Source organism: Notamacropus eugenii, chromosome X (assembly GCF_028372415.1).
Source record: "Notamacropus eugenii isolate mMacEug1 chromosome X, mMacEug1.pri_v2, whole genome shotgun sequence".
In the NCBI taxonomy this organism is placed as follows: Eukaryota; Metazoa; Chordata; class Mammalia; order Diprotodontia; family Macropodidae; genus Notamacropus; species Notamacropus eugenii.
The window spans coordinates 98,470,286-98,491,186 of record NC_092879.1 but is presented as its reverse complement, the minus strand read 5'-3'; the positions used below and the strand labels follow the sequence as shown (position 1 = coordinate 98,491,186).

The 20,901-nt window shown below is 42.5% G+C and overlaps 1 long non-coding RNA gene across 1 annotated transcript; it reads left to right on the top strand.

The window, feature by feature from the left end:
* Nucleotides 1-8,335: 8,335 nt before the first annotated feature.
* Nucleotides 8,336-15,464, top strand: LOC140516064 (uncharacterized). The gene is made up of 3 exons (XR_011971257.1): nucleotides 8,336-8,486; nucleotides 14,546-14,727; nucleotides 15,331-15,464. It is a non-coding gene; the product is annotated as an uncharacterized lncRNA (long non-coding RNA).
* Nucleotides 15,465-20,901: the final 5,437 nt, after the last annotated feature.

The following is a 20,901-nucleotide window of genomic DNA, read 5'->3' as shown; positions in this document are numbered from 1 at the left end:
TTGCTAGCTGTGTGATCCTGGGCAAGTTACTTTACTCTGTTTGCCTTGGTTCCCTCTTCTTTCAAAATAAGCTGGAGAAGGAAATGGCAAACCACTTCAATATCTTTGCCAAGAAAACCCCAAATGGGGTCATGAAGAGTTGGACATGGCTGAAACGACTGAACAACAAATTACTCAATGAACCTTATTCTCCTATGGAAAATTGGCATGAAATAGCCCATTGGTAGGGGAAGCCTTTCCAAAAGACTTTAGGAGAGAGTTGGCATTCTTTCCAGAGAAGATGGCGCCTGACCTTCTGGGGTGCAAAATCTAGTAGAAAGGAGACAGATCAGTATGAGTATGTGATCATAATGAGATCCCCAGACTCCAACACTGAGACCAGAACTGTCACATGGAACTGCCCTAGCCACCAAGCTGGTCACCTTGGGAAGCTTCCTGCTTCTCCTGGGATTGCCTTCAGATCCTTGGGTGCACAATGGGATATCTCCGCTGCCCAACGAGGAAGGATTTTGTTTTTGGAAATAGCTAAAAGACATTCAAGTCCCCAACGGCGTATACCTGGCACCTAGATGTTGATTCATTGAATGACAGATATTATTTAGGGGTCCAGATAAACTGGGAGAATAAAGTAATCCAAAGGTGAGGACATAAATGATGTCTAAAGGCAATTCCCAAAGAGGGCTCCAAGACTCTTCTGAGCAAGAGTAAGGCTTGAAATACATATACGGCCACCGGAGCTGAGTGTTTTCAAGGACAGATAGCATTTCCCCCTTTATTCTGATTCCAGATAGTTTAGGACCTGGACTTCATGGACAGTATTCCCCAATAGCTAAGCCTAAAGCCCTGGTGGATCGCATCCTTGGTCGGGCCCGTGTATCCATCCCCATGTCATCTATTTGGGTCATCTTTCACTCTTGGCTTATTTCTCCATCTTAACCCGTCTTCCTTAGTGGTTGTGCAAGATGCACCTTGAGGTCCTTCTGGCTCTAACAGCCATTGATTCTAAGGCAGAGAATCCAATCTTTTGTGTAGGGGCCCCTAGGCTGGAGAAGCCTATAGCCCCTTTTCACAATAAAGGTTTTCATTTATTCCATTTCATTCAGCTTGTGGAACGGTTTCTTCCAGAAGCTAGAGAGCATGTTTCCATGGTTACAGATCGTGTACAAAGAGCTTCTATAAACAAGGGATGGATTTTACTAGGAAACAGGAGCCAGAATCCCAGGTAGTGAAGCTCCAACTATCTCTTCCTCCTGCTGCTGCCGATGGATATGAGGCCCAGAAGTATGAGTCATGGAGGGCAAAGCCCCCTGGCCGAACTGCAGATAATGAAGAAGGGTCTTTTGGAAAGACACACAGGTGTGGCTGTTTGAGTCTATTTTAGACCAACAATCCCTTTTCATCTTTCTCCAGTAACTTTTATCTTAAAATGGAAAAACTGACTGGACAAAGCCAAAGATTCTGTGTGTGTGTGTGTGTGTGTGTGTGTGTGTGACTGACATTATGGACAATCCAGTATCTCTTCATTGGCAGTTCCATTCTATTTTCATGAGAAAGTTGTTTGGGAGCAAAAATCTATACAGGGAACACCATAGGCATTGTTATCATGGCTGCAACTTCTGTACCCCCATTGTTTCACCCCAGATCCATATTTTCTTTTCTTTTAGATAATTTTGAGGGCCGAGATCTGCTAGTAATCAGTGTTGATGATGAATGGTCCTCCATTCCAATGATACCATCTACCATATTGATCTGATCTAATTCTCACCTGGAAATGTCCCAGTTTTTGGAAGAGAAGTCAGTGATGACCACAGCTCCCTTACTAGAGGTGAGCTTGCCCTGAGACACTCAGGTTGGCCCCAGTCATTGCAATCTGAAGACAGAGCTAGTGGAAAGGATGGACAGTGGGACATCAGAACACTTGGGTTCTAGACCCAGCTGTGCCACTTTTTGGGTACATGCTCCAGTGGGGCCAAGTGCCTTATGGACCTCAAGGGGTCACTGTGAGCATCAAATGGGATAAGAGGTGGGAAGGCTCTTTATAGAGTTAAGCACTGCAGGAAAGTCAGGTGGTATCATCACCATCCTCATTAATGAGGCAGTGAGTTTCTGGGGAGCCTATGACAGTAGCAGACACACATTAGATGCCCAAGAACTTGGCTGATGATATCAATAGTGACAGTGATGATCCAGTGTTCTTCTAAAGCTGAAATGCTGCTCTGGCTTCTATTTAGCTCTTTGAAGAGGCCTCCAGAGAAATCCCCTTTGTTCCTGGACCAAAAGAACAAGCCTGGTTGGAGCCAAAAACATGTTTCATGGTTTGATATTTTTTCAAAGTTGAAATTGGAATGTAATCTGTGACTGGATTTGGCCCAAAGACATTTCCCGAGTCTGGAGCCTCTTTAGCTGCTTGGGGACAGAGAGTGCTCCTTGTCACTGCCCCTGCCCTGGTCTTTAAAGTTCAGTGTATCTACAGAAGAGAGCTGCTGGTCAGTTGGTCAGTCAGCAAACATCTCCAATAAACAGAAAATATTGGTCAGCTTTCCCACCAGGTTTGTTTTTGTTACTACTGCTCACATCTGTTTTCTTTCCCCAGTCACTTCTGCAGCCATCCTGATCAATATCCTCAATGCCAGGAAACATTTCCAGGGCATGGAGAGAGTGGATGGGCCAAAGCACAGCCTTGTCATGCCCTAAGTGTCCTCGTGTGGCCATTTTGGAAATGCTGGGATTGTTGTGATTTGGTTTGGTTTGAGGTTTTGAGAATGTGATCTTGTCACAGTGTATTTGGCTTTGAGATAAATGCTGCTCATTACCTCTGCTTTTACCCTGTGGAATTCCCATCCTCCTCTATAATAGCCTCTTTGGATTCTTCCCCCTACACACAAACACCTGCACACACATATATTGGCAGACCTTTAGCTCCATACATAATAAAGTTCCCCAAAGACATGCCTACATCTATGAAGGACACTATTTACAGGTCTTCTGGTGGAACATTGACAAGGGCTTTGCCTAAAATGAGGAGTTCATAGAACACAAGGCCAGGGGACTTGTTCAGTCATTTTTTCAGTTGATCCCATTTAGGGTTTTCTCAGTAAAGACACTGGAGTGCTTTGCCATTTCATTGTCCAGCTCACTTTACAGATGAAGAAACTGAGGCAAACAGGGTGAAGTGACTTGCCCAGTGTCACTCTGCTTGTAAGTGTCTGAGGTCAGGTTTAAACTCAGGACCATGAGTCTTCCTAACTCTAGACCTGGCACTCTAGCCGCTGCAGCCCTGCTTAACTGCCCGAGGGGTCTTGTACACAGTGTAAAACTTCCTTTTAGCAGTCACTCTGGCCACAGTCTTTATTTTGGGATATTTTGTTTCTCACTGTAATTTCAAGGATGAAATTCAGCTTTTTAAAAAAAAATCAGGAAAATGCTACGAAGCCTTTATAAATCCCTCCTTCTTCTCAGTCATGGAATGTCAGGCCTAGAGGCCTAAGGGCTACCTGAGTCTTACCTTACCTATCGCAGGTCTTCGGCTGGCCAAACTGGATAAACATATGAGAGAAGAGACTTTCCAGAGTCGAACAAGGGTTAGGCTTTATTCCGGGTCTTGGTTACATGTGCAGGGTGAATTCTTCTTTAGGAGAGAGGAATCCTCTTCCCAAGGAGGCAAAGATCTTACAGTAAGAGAATGGAAATGGAAGAGGGGAGAGGGGAGAGGGAAGAAAGAAGAGAGGAGAGAGGGAAGAGGGGCCTTCTGTCCTCTAAGGGCCCCTCAGCGCTAAGAGCGCCTTCAGGCTTTCCTGACCCTACTTAAGCTCTCCCGCTGCATAGTTTGCGCCTGAATACCTTGCCTGTTAGACAACAATAGGTGTGCTCAGACCCCGGGCCAATCTCGAGGGCAGGGATGTTCTCTCCCAGCACTTTTCCCACGGGAAGAGGCGGAAATGCACGAGATAGCCCGGTCTCACACCTCAATTCCCTGCTGTTCCCTGGGGGGCCTCATGAGAACTCTAAGGTTTAGAAGTCCTCACCTTTACCTGCCCGAGACTGTCCACATGGAACTGAGCTTACACCCCCAACAATGGAATAAATGTTGCTTGTTAGGGATCCTTCATTTCTGCTGGTGGTTAGGTTTTATCTCTTTATTATTTCTTTTCTATTTCTCATGGGCACAAACCAATGGATTTTCAGGGTTTCATCTTCACTAGAATTATATCTATCTGCTCCCCTAAATATTATTCATCTAAGGGATATGATTTTCAGGTTTAAGCCAGCTTCTGATTGCTTTCTCTTTATTGGGGAAAGGCAGGACAGAAGCTCAAACTTTACATCCAAGACTTGACTCCTTTCCCATTAAACACCAGTTTGACAACGAACACACATATCAGGTAGCAAAGAAATCCATTTATCCAAGTGTAGCAAAAGAGAATATATACTACATTATACAGAGGAAGAACTCTCCCATTGGGAGTGAGGTAACTCAGCCCAAGAGATAGGTAGAGAGACAGAGACAGAAAGAGAGAGAAACAGAGAGAAAGGAGAGAAGCAAAGAGAGAGACAGAGAGAAAGGAAAAAGAAAGGAGAGAGAGAGACAGAAACAGAGAAAGGAGAGAGGCAGAGAGGGAAGGAGGAGACAGGAAGGAGGGGAGGAGAGGGGGAGAGAGAGGCCAAGGGGAAGTTCCCCAAAGTGTCTGGTGTAGCAAACTGGGGGTAGGGACACGATAGAGACTGTCAGATGCTCTCGTGGCAGTTTTTCCCCAGAGGCTTTTCTTCAGGAACCTGACCTGGTTAGTATTGTCCACATCTACTCTCAAGTACGGGAGCCAATGGGACAATTGAAGCTCTCCTCCCCACCCCCAATGCAAGTACAAGGCATTGATCTCCACCGATGTTGAGAGAGTCCGATAACCAGAGTCTTGGAGATAATCTTGTAGAGGGCTCAGGCATCCCCATGTCTGTCTGTTTGACTGTGCTAACCCATCTTCCTGGTTTGGCGGGAGAAGGGACAGTAAGAAGGTTCATGAGGCGATCTTCAAGGTTCCTCCAGCTCTAACAGTCAGGGGTTCAAAGGCAGGGCTTCCGCACATCTTTTTTGGCATGGGCCCACTGGAAAACCTGGTGGAGGAGCTTATTCAGAATAGGGCCTTTAAATATTTAGCTTTCCTTCAGCTAATGAAACCTTTCCCCCTGGACGCAAGACGGGCACCCAAACTGTTCATGTTTCTAGATGCCAAGAGGTTCCATAAAAAGGGATGGATTTGACGGAGAAGTCAGAGTGAGGATCCGAGAGCCAGAAGCTCCAACTGTCCCAACATCCTGCTGCCACAGGCCCATATAAGGCCCAGAACTGTGAGTCATGGGAGGTGAAAGCCCCTGGCCAAAGTGCTAGGAATGAGGAATTCCAAGGGAAAAGACTTGGAAAGATGCAGTGATGTGGCTGTTTGTGGGTATCACTGACAACTGTTTTCCATCTTCCTGGAGGAACTTTGATCTTAATATAAAATTTAATCGCACATTTATAATCCATACCAAATTTCTTACTGTCTCAGGGAAAGATGAGGGGAGGGAGAGAGGGATAGAATTTGAACCTCAAAATAAAAGAAAATGTTAAAAATTGTTTTCAAATGAAATTGGAGAAAAACTAAAATATTTTTTAAAAATCAAAGGACTGATATAGAAAAGTAGCAGTTGTGAGTTTTGAGTGTGTGTGTGTGTGTCTGTGAGTGTATGTGTGTATGTGTATGCGACGTTATGGACAATCCAGCATCCCTTCCACAAAAGGTCCGTTAGATTTTTAGGATCAAATGAGCGAGAAAATTGTATGAGAGGAGAAATCTATCCAGGGAAAAACAAGGGCAATATTAGAATGCGTTACTGCATCCCGTTTGTTTCACACCAGGAGCAAAGGATAGGGCATCAGAACACCTGGGTTCTAGTCCCAGCTGCGCCATCTTTTGGGCACATACTCCAATGGGCCCAAGTGCCCTATGTGCCCAAGTGCGCAATGTGAGGTCATTGTGAGCATCAAATGGGGTAAGAGATGGGAAGGCTCTTTGTAGAGTTAAGCACTGCAGGAAGCCCGCTTGGTATCATCACCATCCTCATTAATGGGGGCCATATGTTTATGGGGAACCTGTGACAGTAGCAGGCACACATTTGATGCCCAAGAAATTAATCATGTTATCACCAGTGATAGTGATGATGACAGCGTTCGACAGCTGAAATGCTGCTCTGGCTTATTACATTTAACTCCTTAAAGGGTGTTGTATTCTTCCTTCCTTCTCAAAGGAAGGACCATGCCATCAGAGAAATGATGACCTGATGTGCCTTTGACTTTGTTTTGAGTGAGGGAGGGCTGTGCAAGGTCACCAACCTCACTTTCTCCTCCTGATCCATCTGGATCCAGTGACCAGATATTCATCAGGATGACTGGAGATGGCCCAGCATGCAAACAGCCCCTTAAAGAGGCCTTCACAGACAGCCTCATTGTTCTAGACCAAGAGATAAGTCTGTTGAATAGTTTTGCTTTGAGACAATAACATGTTTCATGATTTGAAAGCGTTATTGGAATGAAATATTTGCAAAGAAGAAAATTCTTGTTGCTCCATCATTCTAGCTGTGTTTGACTGCTCATGGCTGCATGTGAGGCTTTCGTGGCAAAAGTACTAACGTAATTTGCCATTTCCTTCTCCAGCCTATCTTACAGATGAGGAACGTGAGGGAAACAGGATTAAGTGACTTGCCCAGGGACAAACAACTAGTAAGTGTCCAGGGTCTGAACACTTGAATTTGAACTCAGGTCCTCCTGCCTCCAGGGCTGCTGCTCTATCCACTGCATCATCCATCTGCCCTGAAATGTCGGGATCATTGTGGGGATTCTGGTTTGGTTGGGGTGTGGAGAATGTGGCCTTGTCATTGTACGTTCTGGCTTTGAGAGAAATGCTGCTCATCATGCCCTCTAGATGCTTTCCTGTGCTCTTCCCTTTCCCCTCTAAAACACATACCTCCCTCACTGACACATATGACCTGTGCACACATACCCCACAGGAGCACACACACTCTCACACTTAGGCCACACATATTTGCAGGTCATCCCAATCCTCAGTGGAACCTGAGGAAGCACTTTGTGTCTTAGTGGGGGCTCATGGCACCCAAGGGCAGGGCATTTATATATAACATAATAACTTCACATTGCGTTTCTCTATCTCTAATTGGGAATTCCAGAATAGAAATCTGCTCTTTTACCATCAAGAGGCTACAAAGCATTTCAAAATGACTCCTTACTCTCAGTCATGGAGCAAAATGTTGCTTGTTGGGGGTCCCTAGGTCCCGCAGCTCACAAGTGCTTATCTCTCTATTACGATTTGTTTCTTGTCCCTTGTCCATTGGCAGCTATCTATCAGCCTTCATGGATCTGTCCCTCCTTTATCCCCTGGGGAATTCCTCTAGGAACCCCCATGGCCAGTTTCTGGCAGTCTTCTCTTGCCTGGATTCCAGGGTGGTGGAAGCACAGTATCGATGCAAAGAAACACAATTGTGCCTGACCTGGGATTCTGCTGTGGGATAGCTTGAGGCTTGGTGCCAGGGAAAGGCAAGGAGGTGAGGCCAGAGGTACCCCTGGCTTAGTGGTCTCCTCTTAGCATTTTAGGACCATGTGTTCAAACAGCACTGACTCAGAACCCCCTTTGTGGCAGGGCTAGGCACTGTGGGCACTAGACACAGAACTTCCAAAGGAGAGGCCCTGCCCTCAGGGGGCTCTGCAGAGTTTTGGAGGTCAGTTAGGACACCACACCAATGAGGACAATGCCAGAAAGAGCATGCTAAGGTGAAGGAGGGATGCAGAGTGCTGCAGGGAGACTTTCAGGAGGGGAGAACAGGCTCAGATTAGAGGGAATCAGAGAAAAGTTCTTGAAGGTGACCCCTCAGCTGGTCCTAAAAGGAAGGGAAATTTTCTTTTCTGTCTTTTTAATATTTATTTATTATCATTTTTACGCTTTAAGTTCTTGAGTTATCCTTCCTTCTGTGTATCAGTTCTTTCTCTGCAGGTGGATCATATCTTCCTTCATCTGTCCTTTATGGCTGATTTGAATATAGATGATTCTCAGAAGAGCTGTGTCATTCGCAGTTATTCTTTGAACACAATTGCTGTTCTGTAGACAATGTTCTTTTATTTATGCTTCTTTGACTTTGCATTATCTCATGTGAGTCTCTCCATGATCTTCTAAAATCAGCCTGTTCCTCGTTACTAACAGCATGGTAGCATTCCATCACAACAATACCCTACAACTTGCTTAGCAATTCCCTCCGTGACAGGCATCCCTTCACTCTCCAGCTCTTTGCCACCAGAAAGAGAGTTGCTATAAACGTTTCAGAACATTGAAGTTCTCTTCCTATTTCCCTGATTGCCTCGGTGTTGCTGGGTCTGAGGGTGTACACATTCCTGTGACAATTGGGGCCTCATTCCAGATTGTTCTCCCAAGTGGTGAGATCAGGTCAGTTTCACCAACAGTTTTTTAGGGTCCCAATGTCTCCACATCCCCTCCAACATTCATCATTTTTCCCTTGTATCCTTTTAGCCAGCCTGATAGATATGAGATGGTGCCTTAGAGTTGTTTTAATTTGCATTTCTCTAGAGCATTTTTAATATGACTCTAGATAGCTTTGATTTCTTCACCCAAAACCTATCTATTCCTCTTCTTTGGCTATTTATCAATTGGGGAATGATTCATATTCTTACGAATCTGACAAAGTTCCCTATATATTAAAGATGTGAGAGCTTTATCCAAGAAACTTTCTATCAAAAAATTTCCCCAATTTTCTGTTCTCCTTCTAATCTTGGCTTATTTTTTGCCTGTTCAATTCCTTTTTCTATGATAGGTTTATTTATATGTTCTTTTTCCTCTTCTGTTAATCTAGGCAGTTTATATTTTTTGTAAGTATTCTTCCAATAAATTTATTGGCATATAATGGGGCATCCTAATGGCTTTGATTTCACCTTAGGGATGTATTCCAATTCACCTTTTCATTTTTGAAACTCCTGATTGAGCTTTATTTTCTCTTTCTTAAAATTATATTAACCAATGATTTATCTATTTTATTATTATTTTATTAAACCAGGTGCTAGTTTCAATTATTCATCCAATGGTTTTTTGACATTCAGTTGCACTAATCTCACTTTGGATTTCTAGGATTTTTAATCTGGTGCTTAATCAGGAATTTTTAATTTGTTTTTTTCCTAGTTTTTTAAAATTGCATACCCAGTTCATTAATCTTCTCTTTCTCTATTTTATTTTATTATTATTTATTTTTAACACAGTTTATAAGAGATAAAACAATTCCAACTTTTGGTCAGGTGATATTTCTTTTTTAAAGCATTTACAATATGGACCACAAAAGAAACATTAGCCAACTGAGACACAGATAATATTTATGTTGCTGACTTCACAAGCTCTTGACCTGATTGTCTCCACAGTGTTACTAAGAATTAAAGGACCCTAACTTATTGTTGTTGGTCTAGAGTCCAATGCCTAATACCTTAATTTTAGACTTACGCTTAACCTTGGATGTTCCCCTACCCATAATCTGTAATTGAATAGATCTGGTATTAAGCTTACAAATCTTTTGACTATAGGACATTGCCACCAATAGTAAGGACTTTGCAGGGAAACAATATCTCCCCAACTTCATGTCAGTTCCAGGCAGGGTTAGATTATCCAGTTGCATTCAGTCAGTCTTAACGTCTGCCAGGGGTCAGAGGGGAAATTGAGTCAGGAGAATCCCACCTCAGCCCATGCTGAACAGGTGCTCTGCCACCCTTCCCTTGAGATCACCTATGCAGTTCATGCCAGCATCTCATCAGCTTATGGAGGCTCAGATCACCTTTCTTGCTATCCATACCTGGAGTTAGACTCAGAAGAACAGTCACTTAATAGTCCCATAGTATCTAAAAATGGCAAGTTCCAATAACCAGGTTTCAGATATGATTATAGTTTCATTTTGGCTAAGGAACATCTTTTGAGGCAGGTCTTAAGTGACTTACATGCCTTTCTATACATGTTCTAGTTCCTGATTAAATGGCAATCCTAAAATCAAATTTACCGTTAAAACCTTGACTTTTCCATCAGTGCCAAATTTTACCCAAGGTTACCTTCCTCTAGGAAACTGAGACTGAAATTCTTTTCTCCAAACTAAAGAGGTCATTGATTTATTCTCAGTAATTAATTCAGTCTATTGTTTTAATACTAATTGCTTTTACCTTACTTTGCAACATGACCACTTTTTCTCCCCATCGCTCCCCTCCCCCCACGTCCTAAAACCTTGCATTCTGATTACTCCTTCCCTCAATGTTCCCTCCCCTCCATCACACCCCACCCCTCTTCTATCCCCATCTTCTTTCTTTTTTTGCAGGGCAAGATGAATTTCCATACCCCTATCCCTGTAGTTCTTATTTCCCAATTATATGCAATAAAAATTCTCAACATTCATTTCTAATACTTTGAATTCTAACTTCTCTCCCTCCCCCCTCCCTCCCCAGCCCCACTGAGAAGGCAAACAATTCAATACAGACTAAATATGTGTTGTTTTGCAAAAGACTTCCATAGTAATCATTTTGTGTAATACTAATTATATTGTCCTCTGTCCTATCCTATCCCCCTTTATTTTTCCCCCCTACAATTGACCTTGTCCCTTCTCGAAAGTGTTTATTTCTAGTGACTCCCTTCTCCCATTTGCCCTCCCTTCTAACATTCCCCTCACTCCACTTGTTGCCTCCTCTCCTACTTTCCTGTGGTGTATATAGATTTTCATATCAATTTAGTAAGAATGTTATTCCCTCCTTCAGCCACATGTGGAGAGAGTAGCTTTATTCCCCCCCCTCCCCTTCTCCCTTATCTCCTCCATTGAATAAGATTTTTCTTATCTCTTTTATGAGTTATAGCCTGCCCCATTCCATTACTCCCTTTTTCTTCCTGGAATTTTCCTCCTTCACCCATTAATTTTTATTTTATTTTATTTTTGTGTGTGTGTGTGTGTGTACAATCTCTCCTACTCCCCAAATACTGAGAAAAGATTCAAGAGTTAAAAATATTTTCTTTCCATGTAGTAATGCAAACAGTTCAGCTTTAGAGAGTCTTTTATGATTTTTCTTTCTGTTTGCCTTTTCATGCTTCTCTTGATTCTTGTCTTGGGAAGTCAAATTTTTAAATACAGTTCTGGTCTTTTCCTCAACGTGAAATCTTGAAATTTGACTATATCAGTGAATGACCATTTTTTTTCCTTGAAGTATTATATTCAGATTTGCTGGAAAAGTGATTCTTGGCTTCAATCCCAGTTCCTTTGACTTCTGAAATGTCCCACTCCAAGCCCTTTGATCTCTTAATGTTGAAGCTGCCAGATCCCGTGTTATCCTGATTGTATTTCCACAATACTCAAATTGTTTCTTTCTAGCTGCTTGCAGTATTTTCTCCTTGATGTGGGAACTCTGAAATTTGGCCACAGTACCCTAGGAGTTTCTCTGTTCGGGTTTCTTTCAGGAGGTGATCCATGAATTCTTTCAATATCCATTTTGTCCTCTGATTCTATAACATCAGGGCAGTTTTCCTTGATAATTACATGGAAGATAATGTCTAGGCTCTTTTTTTGATCATGGCTTTCAGGTAGTCCAATAATTTTTAAATTATTTCTCCTGGATCTATTTTCCAGGTCAGTTGTTTTTCCAATGAGTTGTTTCACGTTATCATCTAGTTTTGCAAACTTTTGGTTTTGTTTTCTAACTGATTGGTTTATCTCATAGTCATTCCTTTCCCTGAATTCAATTCTCTCTTTCAGTGAATTATTTTGTTCAGTGAGCTTTTGAACCTTCTCCTCCATTTGGCTAATTGTACTTTTTAAAGCCTCCTTCTCCTCGTTGGCTTTTTGGACCTCTTTTTCCAGTTGAGTTAGCCTCTTTTTAAAGCTGCTATTTTCCTCAGCATTTTTTTGATTCTCCTTTAGTAAGCTGCTAACTTGTTTTTTAAGGTCTTCTATGGCCTGAGCCCATTTCAAGTTCCCTTTGGAGCAGAGGCCTTGACTTCCTCTGACAGTATGCCTTATTCTTCCTCATCTGAAAGGATGGGGGGAGACACCTATTCCCAAGAAAGTAACCTTCTATGTTCCTATTTTTTTTCCCCTTTTTTGGGCATTTTCCCAGCCAATTACTTGACTTCTGAGTTTTCTCTCCAGTTCTGCCTAGCCAGCGCTTGGGGGCTGATTCAAATGCACTGCTCCCAAGCCTTAGGGGTTTTCGGTGGGGGCAGGGCTGCTATTCAGTGTGAGATTAAGTTCAGCTGTTCAGGTGGGGGCAGGGCTGCCACACCATGTTCAGTTCCCTCAGAGGGTTTACAAGGGGACCTTCAACAATGGACTTGTGTCACTGCCTGCTTTGGGAACCCTTGTCCACTGCTGCCTCTGCTGCTGCCTCCTGAGGGGGCCTGAGTTATGGGGACACCCCGTTCCCCTCTTGGCCAGCTGAAAAGACCCTCTCACTGACCTTTGGCACCTGTGGGTTGAGGGATCTGCCCTGCTGCTGGAGATTCCATCCCTGAAGCCTGCTCAGATCTGCTCCTCTCAGTGCCATGTGGCCAAGGCAGGGCTGGGCTCTGCTCCACGTCTGGTGTGGGACAGACCTTTCCCATCAGTTTTTCAGGTCTCTCTGGAACAGAAATCTCCTCCACTCTGTTGTTCTGTGGCTTCTGCTGCTCCAGAATTTGTTGGGAGTTCTTCTTTACAGGAATTTTATGGGCTGTGGGGTAAGAGCTAAGCGTATGTGGATCTTTCTACTCCGCCATCTTGGCTCCTCCTCTTTCTCTATTTTATTGATGTAAACAATTAGAGATATAAATTTTCCTCTGCTTAGTGTTTTTGCTGCATCCCATAGATTTTGCTATTTTGGCTCATTTTTTTCACTCTCTTTAATAAAATTATTTATTGTTTCTATCACTTGTTCTTGAACTTGCTCATTCTTTTAGATTAGGTGATTTAGCTTCCAATTACTTTTTGATCTGTATTTCCAAACTTCCTTATTAAATGTAATTTTCATCCTCTTATGGTAAGAAAAGGATGTATTTAACATTTGTGCTTTTCTGCATTTAACTGTCAAGTTTTAAATTCCCTAATATATGGTCAATTTTTGTGAAGGTACTATGTGCAGCTGAGAAAAGGTGTATTCCTTGTCGTTCCCTTTACTTCTCTCAATGATATCTAGTTTATTTAAGATTCTCTTCATCTCCTTGACTTGTTTTTTATTCTTTTTTTGGTTAGATTTATCTGGTTCTGAGAGGGGAAGGTTAAGGTCTCCTGCTGTGGGAGTTTTGCTATCTGTTTCCACCTGTAATTTTTTTAGCTTTTCCTTTGAAATGTGGATGCTATAGCATTTGTTCTATATAGGTTTAGTATTAATATTCCTTCTTTATCCATTGTACCTTTTAATGAAAGGGATATTTTAGGAGGTGATGATGAGGTAGTTATATGTTCCCATTCTAGGGGACAAAGAGGCTACACAAATGCACAGAGGGAGAGTTGAGGAGGAACACCTAGGGACACAGGGAAGGGAACAGCAGGGAGTTGGGCTGTAGCAGGACATCTGGGGTGCAGTTGGTGGAGAGCCTTCAATGCCAGGTTCAGGAAAGTGGCTCACCATTCCATCAGGATGAAATAGACTGAAGGTATTTGAGCGGGAGAGAGGACTGGTCACAGAGGTGAGGAAAGAGTGTTATTACCTTAGAGACTATTGGCCAGGCTGAGTTGGAGAGGGCAGACCCTGTAATCCGAGAGACCAAGTCAGGAGGCCTTTGGGATGATTCAGATGACAAGTGGTTGGGGTTTGTATGAGAGGGGTTGCCATGAGAATGGATAGATTGTGCTGCCCAAATACCATCCCAATTGGCCCTTGCGATGCCAAGAGGCATTTGTTGATCATTTTAGGGTAAGAACCTCTAAGATGTTACCATTACCCCTACTATTTTTCTATCCTGTAGCTTTAATCCCTGAAGCAGTCAAGGAAGGTGGGTCCCTGTTGACAGTGGAAAAATACTGTAAAGACTGGAGCTCCAGGGGAGAGTGAGCCATGGCTTGTGGGGCAGAGAGGTCAGTGCCCTCAGGATACTGAAGGAAAAGGTTTACAGGGACAGGATTTTCTGCTTAACAGAGCAGTGGGAAATAGGAGAAGTCAGTAATGACGCAATTGGTAGAGTGGGACCTGATTATAATGGTGACAATCCTGAACCATTCCCCCATGGTCACTGGATGCCCTCACCTTGGATTATTGCAAAAATCCCAAGATTCTCCTTCCCCAGTTCTGGACACTTTCACTGGCTCCTTCCCCCACCCGGGATGCTCTCTACACTCCCCTCTGCCTCCTGCTTCCCTGGGTTCCTTCCAGTCCCCAATAAAACCCGCTTCCTGAGAGAAGCCTTACCAGGCCCCCTCAAAGCCCCTGCCTTCCTTGTGAGACTTTCTGCCATGTCTGCTGCCCTTGTTCTGTTTGTAGAGAGCTGTCTCATCTTTTCTTCCCCAGAAGCTTGCAAGCTCCTTGAGAGCAGATGTGTTTGTTGCCTCTGTATCCCTTTTCTACATGCCAAGAGGTTCCTTAAAAAGACATTAAAGGATTTACTGAGAAGTGAGAGCGAGGATCTGAGGCCCAGACGCTATGACTGCCCCAGGATCCTGCTGCCCCTGGCTGATATAAGACCTGGAATTGTAAGTCCTGGCAGGTGAAGGCAGACCCCTGGCCAAAGTGCCAGGAATGAGGAACCCCACGGAAAAAGACTTGGAAAGATGCAGTGACGTGCCTGCTTGCGGCTGTCACTGACAACTGCCTTCCATTTTCCTCTAGCAACATTTACCTTGAAATCAAATGATTTGATTGCACATTTGTAACCTATATCAGATGACTTACTGTCTCAGGGAGAGAGAAATAGAATTGGGAATTAAAACTGAAAAACAAAGAATGTTAAAAATTGTTTTCAAATGAAATTGGTGAACAAAGTAAAATATTTTTAACAAATTAAATGACTGATGTAGGAAGGTAGCAGTTGTGTGTGTCTTTGTGAGTGTATGTGTGTCTGTGAGTGTATGTGTGTCTGTGAGTGTATGTGTGTGTGTGTGTGTGTGTGTGTGTGTGTGTGACATTATGGACAATCCAGCATCCCTTCCTCAAAAGTTCCATTAGATTTTTAGGATCAGGAGGACAGGAGAATTGCGTGGGAGAAGAAATCTACCCAGGGAACAGCAAGGGCATGATGGGATTGCCTACTGAGTGCCCAGTGTTTCACATGGAATCCATATTCTCGGTTGTTTCAGATTATTTTGAGAACTGAGCTGTTCCGTGCTGGGAATGTGATGAAGAACGGTCATCCACTCCAATGATACTGTCTGCCCTGCTGGGCTGACGTCATTTTCACCTGGAAACTTGTTTTAATGAATAAAATATTTGCAAAGAAGGAAACTGTTGTCGCTCCATCATTCTAGCTGTGTCTGACTGCTCATGGCTGCATGTGAGGCTTTCGTGGCAAAGATATTAATGTGATTTGCCATTTCCTTCTCCAGGTCATCTTACAGATGAGGAACATGAGGCAAACAGGGTTAGGTGACTTGCCCAGGGACACACAGCTAGTAAGTATCAAGTGTCTGAACACTTGAATTTGAACTCAGGTCCGCCTGCCTCCAGGGCTGCTGCTCTATCCACTGCATCATCCATCTGCCCTGAAATGTCGGGATTATTGTGGGGATTCTGGTTTGGTTGGGGTGTGGAGAATGTGGCCTTGTCATTGTACGTTCTGGCTTTGAGAGAAATGCTGCTCATCATGCCCTCTAGATGCTTTCCTGTGCTCTTCCCTTTCCCCTCTAAAACACATACCTCCCTCACTGACACATATGACCTGTGCACACATACCCCACAGGAGCACACACACTCTCACACTTAGGCCACACATATTTGCAGGTCATCCCAATCCTCAGTGGAACCTGAGGAAGCACTTTGTGTCTTAGTGGGGGCTCATGGCACCCAAGGGCAGGGCATTTATATATAACATAATAACTTCACATTGCGTTTCTCTATCTCTAATTGGGAATTCCAGAATAGAAATCTGCTCTTTTACCATCAAGAGGCTACAAAGCATTTCAAAATGACTCCTTACTCTCAGTCATGGAGCAAAATGTTGCTTGTTGGGGGTCCCTAGGTCCCGCAGCTCACAAGTGCTTATCTCTCTATTACGATTTGTTTCTTGTCCCTTGTCCATTGGCAGCTATCTATCAGCCTTCATGGATCTGTCCCTCCTTTATCCCCTGGGGAATTCCTCTAGGAACCCCCATGGCCAGTTTCTGGCAGTCTTCTCTTGCCTGGATTCCAGGGTGGTGGAAGCACAGTATCGATGCAAAGAAACACAATTGTGCCTGACCTGGGATTCTGCTGTGGGATAGCTTGAGGCTTGGTGCCAGGGAAAGGCAAGGAGGTGAGGCCAGAGGTACCCCTGGCTTAGTGGTCTCCTCTTAGCATTTTAGGACCATGTGTTCAAACAGCACTGACTCAGAACCCCCTTTGTGGCAGGGCTAGGCACTGTGGGCACTAGACACAGAACTTCCAAAGGAGAGGCCCTGCCCTCAGGGGGCTCTGCAGAGTTTTGGAGGTCAGTTAGGACACCACACCAATGAGGACAATGCCAGAAAGAGCATGCTAAGGTGAAGGAGGGATGCAGAGTGCTGCAGGGAGACTTTCAGGAGGGGAGAACAGGCTCAGATTAGAGGGAATCAGAGAAAAGTTCTTGAAGGTGACCCCTCAGCTGGTCCTAAAAGGAAGGGAAATTTTCTTTTCTGTCTTTTTAATATTTATTTATTATCATTTTTACGCTTTAAGTTCTTGAGTTATCCTTCCTTCTGTGTATCAGTTCTTTCTCTGCAGGTGGATCATATCTTCCTTCATCTGTCCTTTATGGCTGATTTGAATATAGATGATTCTCAGAAGAGCTGTGTCATTCGCAGTTATTCTTTGAACACAATTGCTGTTCTGTAGACAATGTTCTTTTATTTATGCTTCTTTGACTTTGCATTATCTCATGTGAGTCTCTCCATGATCTTCTAAAATCAGCCTGTTCCTCGTTACTAACAGCATGGTAGCATTCCATCACAACAATACCCTACAACTTGCTTAGCAATTCCCTCCGTGACAGGCATCCCTTCACTCTCCAGCTCTTTGCCACCAGAAAGAGAGTTGCTATAAACGTTTCAGAACATTGAAGTTCTCTTCCTATTTCCCTGATTGCCTCGGTGTTGCTGGGTCTGAGGGTGTACACATTCCTGTGACAATTGGGGCCTCATTCCAGATTGTTCTCCCAAGTGGTGAGATCAGGTCAGTTTCACCAACAGTTTTTTAGGGTCCCAATGTCTCCACATCCCCTCCAACATTCATCATTTTTCCCTTGTATCCTTTTAGCCAGCCTGATAGATATGAGATGGTGCCTTAGAGTTGTTTTAATTTGCATTTCTCTAGAGCATTTTTAATATGACTCTAGATAGCTTTGATTTCTTCACCCAAAACCTGCCTCTGTATCCTTTGTCCATTTATCAATTGGGGAATGATTCATATTCTTACGAATCTGACAAAGTTCCCTATATATTAAACATGTGAGACCTTTATCCAAGGAACTTTCTATCAAAAATTTCCCCCATTCACTGCTCTCCTTCTAATCTTGGCTACTACTGGTTCTATTTGTACAACCCATTTTTAATTTCATATAATCAGCTTTGTCCATTTGATGTCTTTCAATGCTCTCTACTCTTGGTTCATAAATTCTTCTCCTGCCTACGCATGTGGTAGTTTATATGTTATGGTTCTCTTAATTTACTTGTGATCTCTGTCTTTACGTCTAGGTCATGTATCCATTTTGACCTTATGCTGGTAAATGTTGGAAAATATCAGCCCATAATCCCTACACCTAGCTTCTGCCAGACTGTTCCCCAGTTTTCCCAACAATTTTTATCACACACAGAATTCTTATGCCCCAAGCTTAAATCTTTACATTTGTCAAGCCCAAGATTACTCCAACCATTTGCCCCTGTGTGTGGTATGTCTGTTGTCTTCCACTGCTCTGCCTTTCTGTGTCTTAACCAACACCAGGTGGTTTTGATAATTCCTGCCCTCTTCTATACTTTAAGACCTGACACTGCTAGACCTCCTTCCTTCACATTTTTTTCATTACTTCTTGTGGTAGTCTCGAGCTTTTGCTCTTTCAAATGAATTTTGTTATTATGTTTTCTAATTCAATAAAATTTTTTTTTCTTTTAAGTAGAAGAGTGGATCAGTAGAACAGATTGGGAGCACCAAAGCACAGCCTTCTCATGCTCTAAATGTTCTCATGTGACCATTCTGGAAGTGCCAGGATCACTGTTGTGGTTCTGGTTCGGCATTGGCCATTCTGCTTCCTTGAATTTCTTTTTCTTTCCTTATTTCTCCTGCTGTCATTTCTAATGTAATAGTGAACAACACAGGTGACAGTGGGCATCCTTGTTTCACACCTGATCTTCTGGGGAAGGCTTCTAACTGATCCCTGTCATGTAGAATGTTTGCTGCTGGTGTTACGTAGGTGCTTCTTGTCATTTGAAGAAAAATCCCATTTTTAGCTGTGATTTCAGTTGTTTTTTGATAGAATGAGCATTGTATTCTGTGAAAAGCTCTTTCTGCCTCTCTTGAGCTAATCATATGATTTTCATTGTTTTTGTTATTGATATAATCGATAACGTTTATAGTTTTCCTTTTGTCAAGCCATCTTCACATTCCTGGTATAAATCCCACTTGGTCACAATGTGTAATCTTTGTGATACATTGTTGTCATCTCCTAGTTAATATTTTACTTCAGAATTTTCCATCAATATTTATTGATGAAATTAGTCTATAATTTTCTTTCTCTGGTTTTGCCCTTCCTGTTTTAGGTATTGGCACGATATTTGTTTCATTAGAGGTACTTGGTAGGACTCCTTCTTCCTTATTATTCCAAGTAAATGATTTAATATTGGAATTAGTTGATCTTTAAATGTTTGGTAGTATTCACTTGTAAATTTTTCTGGTCCTGAGGCTCTTTTCTTCAGCTTCTTTTTCACCTGTTTAATTACTTTTTCTATAATAAGTTTATTTATGTATTCTTTTTACTCTTCTGTTAATGTCGGTAGATTATCTTTTTGGGAAGTACTCTTCCATTGAATTTATTGGCATATAATTGGGCATCCTAATGGATTTGATTTCTTCATGAGTGTTATGTTCAAATTCACCTTTTTATTTTTGACACTACTGATTTGGGTTTATTTTCTCTTTCTTAAAATTATATTAACCAATAATTTACCTATTGTATTATTATTTCATGAAACCAAGTGCTAATTTCATTTAATAATTCAGTGGTTTTCTTCCATTTAGTTTCACTCGTCTCACTTTTAATTTTTAAGACTTTTAACTTGGTGCTTAATCAGGAATTTGTAATTTGTTCTTTTTCTAGTTTATTTAAATTGCATTCCCAATTCATTAATCTTCTCTTTCTCTATTTTATTGATGTAACAATTAGAGATATAAATTTTACTCTGTTTACGCTTTTTACTGTGCATCTTAAGTTTTTGCTGTGTTGGCTCATTCTTTTCATTCTCTGAAATAAAATTATTTATTTTTTCTCTGACTTGTTCTTGAACCTACTCATTCTTTGAGATTAGGTTATTTAATTTCCAATTAATTTTTAATCGGCATTTCCATACTTCCTTATTAAACATAATTTTCAATCCCTTATGTTAAGAAAGGATGCATTTAACATTTGTGTTTTTCTGCATTTAACTGTCAAGTTTTGCATTCCCTAATATAGGTCAATTTTTGTAAAGGTACTATGTGCAAGTGAGAAAAGGTGTATTCCTTTTTATTTCCATTCAGTCTTCTCAACCTATGACACCTACTTTAAGATTTCATTCATCTCCTTGACTTGTTTCTTATTCATTTTATGGTTAGATTTATCTGTTCTGAGAGGGGAACATTAAGGTCTCCTGCTATGGGAGTTTTGCTATCTGTTTTCACCTGTTATCTTTTTAGCTTTTCCTTTGAAATGTGGATGCTATAGCATTTGTTCTATAAAGGTTTAGTATTGATATTCCTTCTTTATCTATTGTACCTTTTAACGGAAGGGATATTTTAGGAGGTGGTGATGAGGTAGTTATATGTTCCCATTCTAGGGGACAAAGAGGCAACACAAATGCACAGAGGGAGAGTTGAGGAAGAACACCTAGGGGCACAGGGAAGGGAACAGCAGGGAGCTGGGCTGTAGCAGGACATCTGGGGTGCAGTTGGTGGAGAGCCTTCAATGCCAGGTTCAGGAAAGTGGCTCACCATTCCATCAGGATGAAATAGATTGAAGGTATTTGAGCAGGAGAGAAGACTGGTCACAGAGGTGAGGAAGGAGTGTTATTACCTTAGGGACTATTGGCAGGCTGAGTTGGAGAGGGCAGGCCCTGTAGTCTGAGAGACCAAGTCAGGAGGCCTTTGGGATGATTCAGATGACAAGTGGTTGGGGTTTGTATGAGAGGCGTGGCCATGAGAATAGATAGAGCACGCTGCCCAAATGCTATCCCAATTGACTTTTGTGGTGCCTAGAGGTGTTTGTTAATCATATCAGGGCAAGAGCCTCCGAGAGGCTCCCATGCCTCCAGTCTTTTATCTGTCTTGCAATTTTAGTCCCTGAAGCAGTCAAGGAAGGTGGGTCCCTGTTGACAGTGGAACAATACTGTAAAAACCGGAGACCCAGAGAGATTGGGCAATGGTTTTGGGGGCAGAGAGTTCAGTGTCCTCAGTACACTGAGAGAAAACAGTGACAGGGACAGAATTCCCTGCTTACCAGAGCAGTGGGAAAT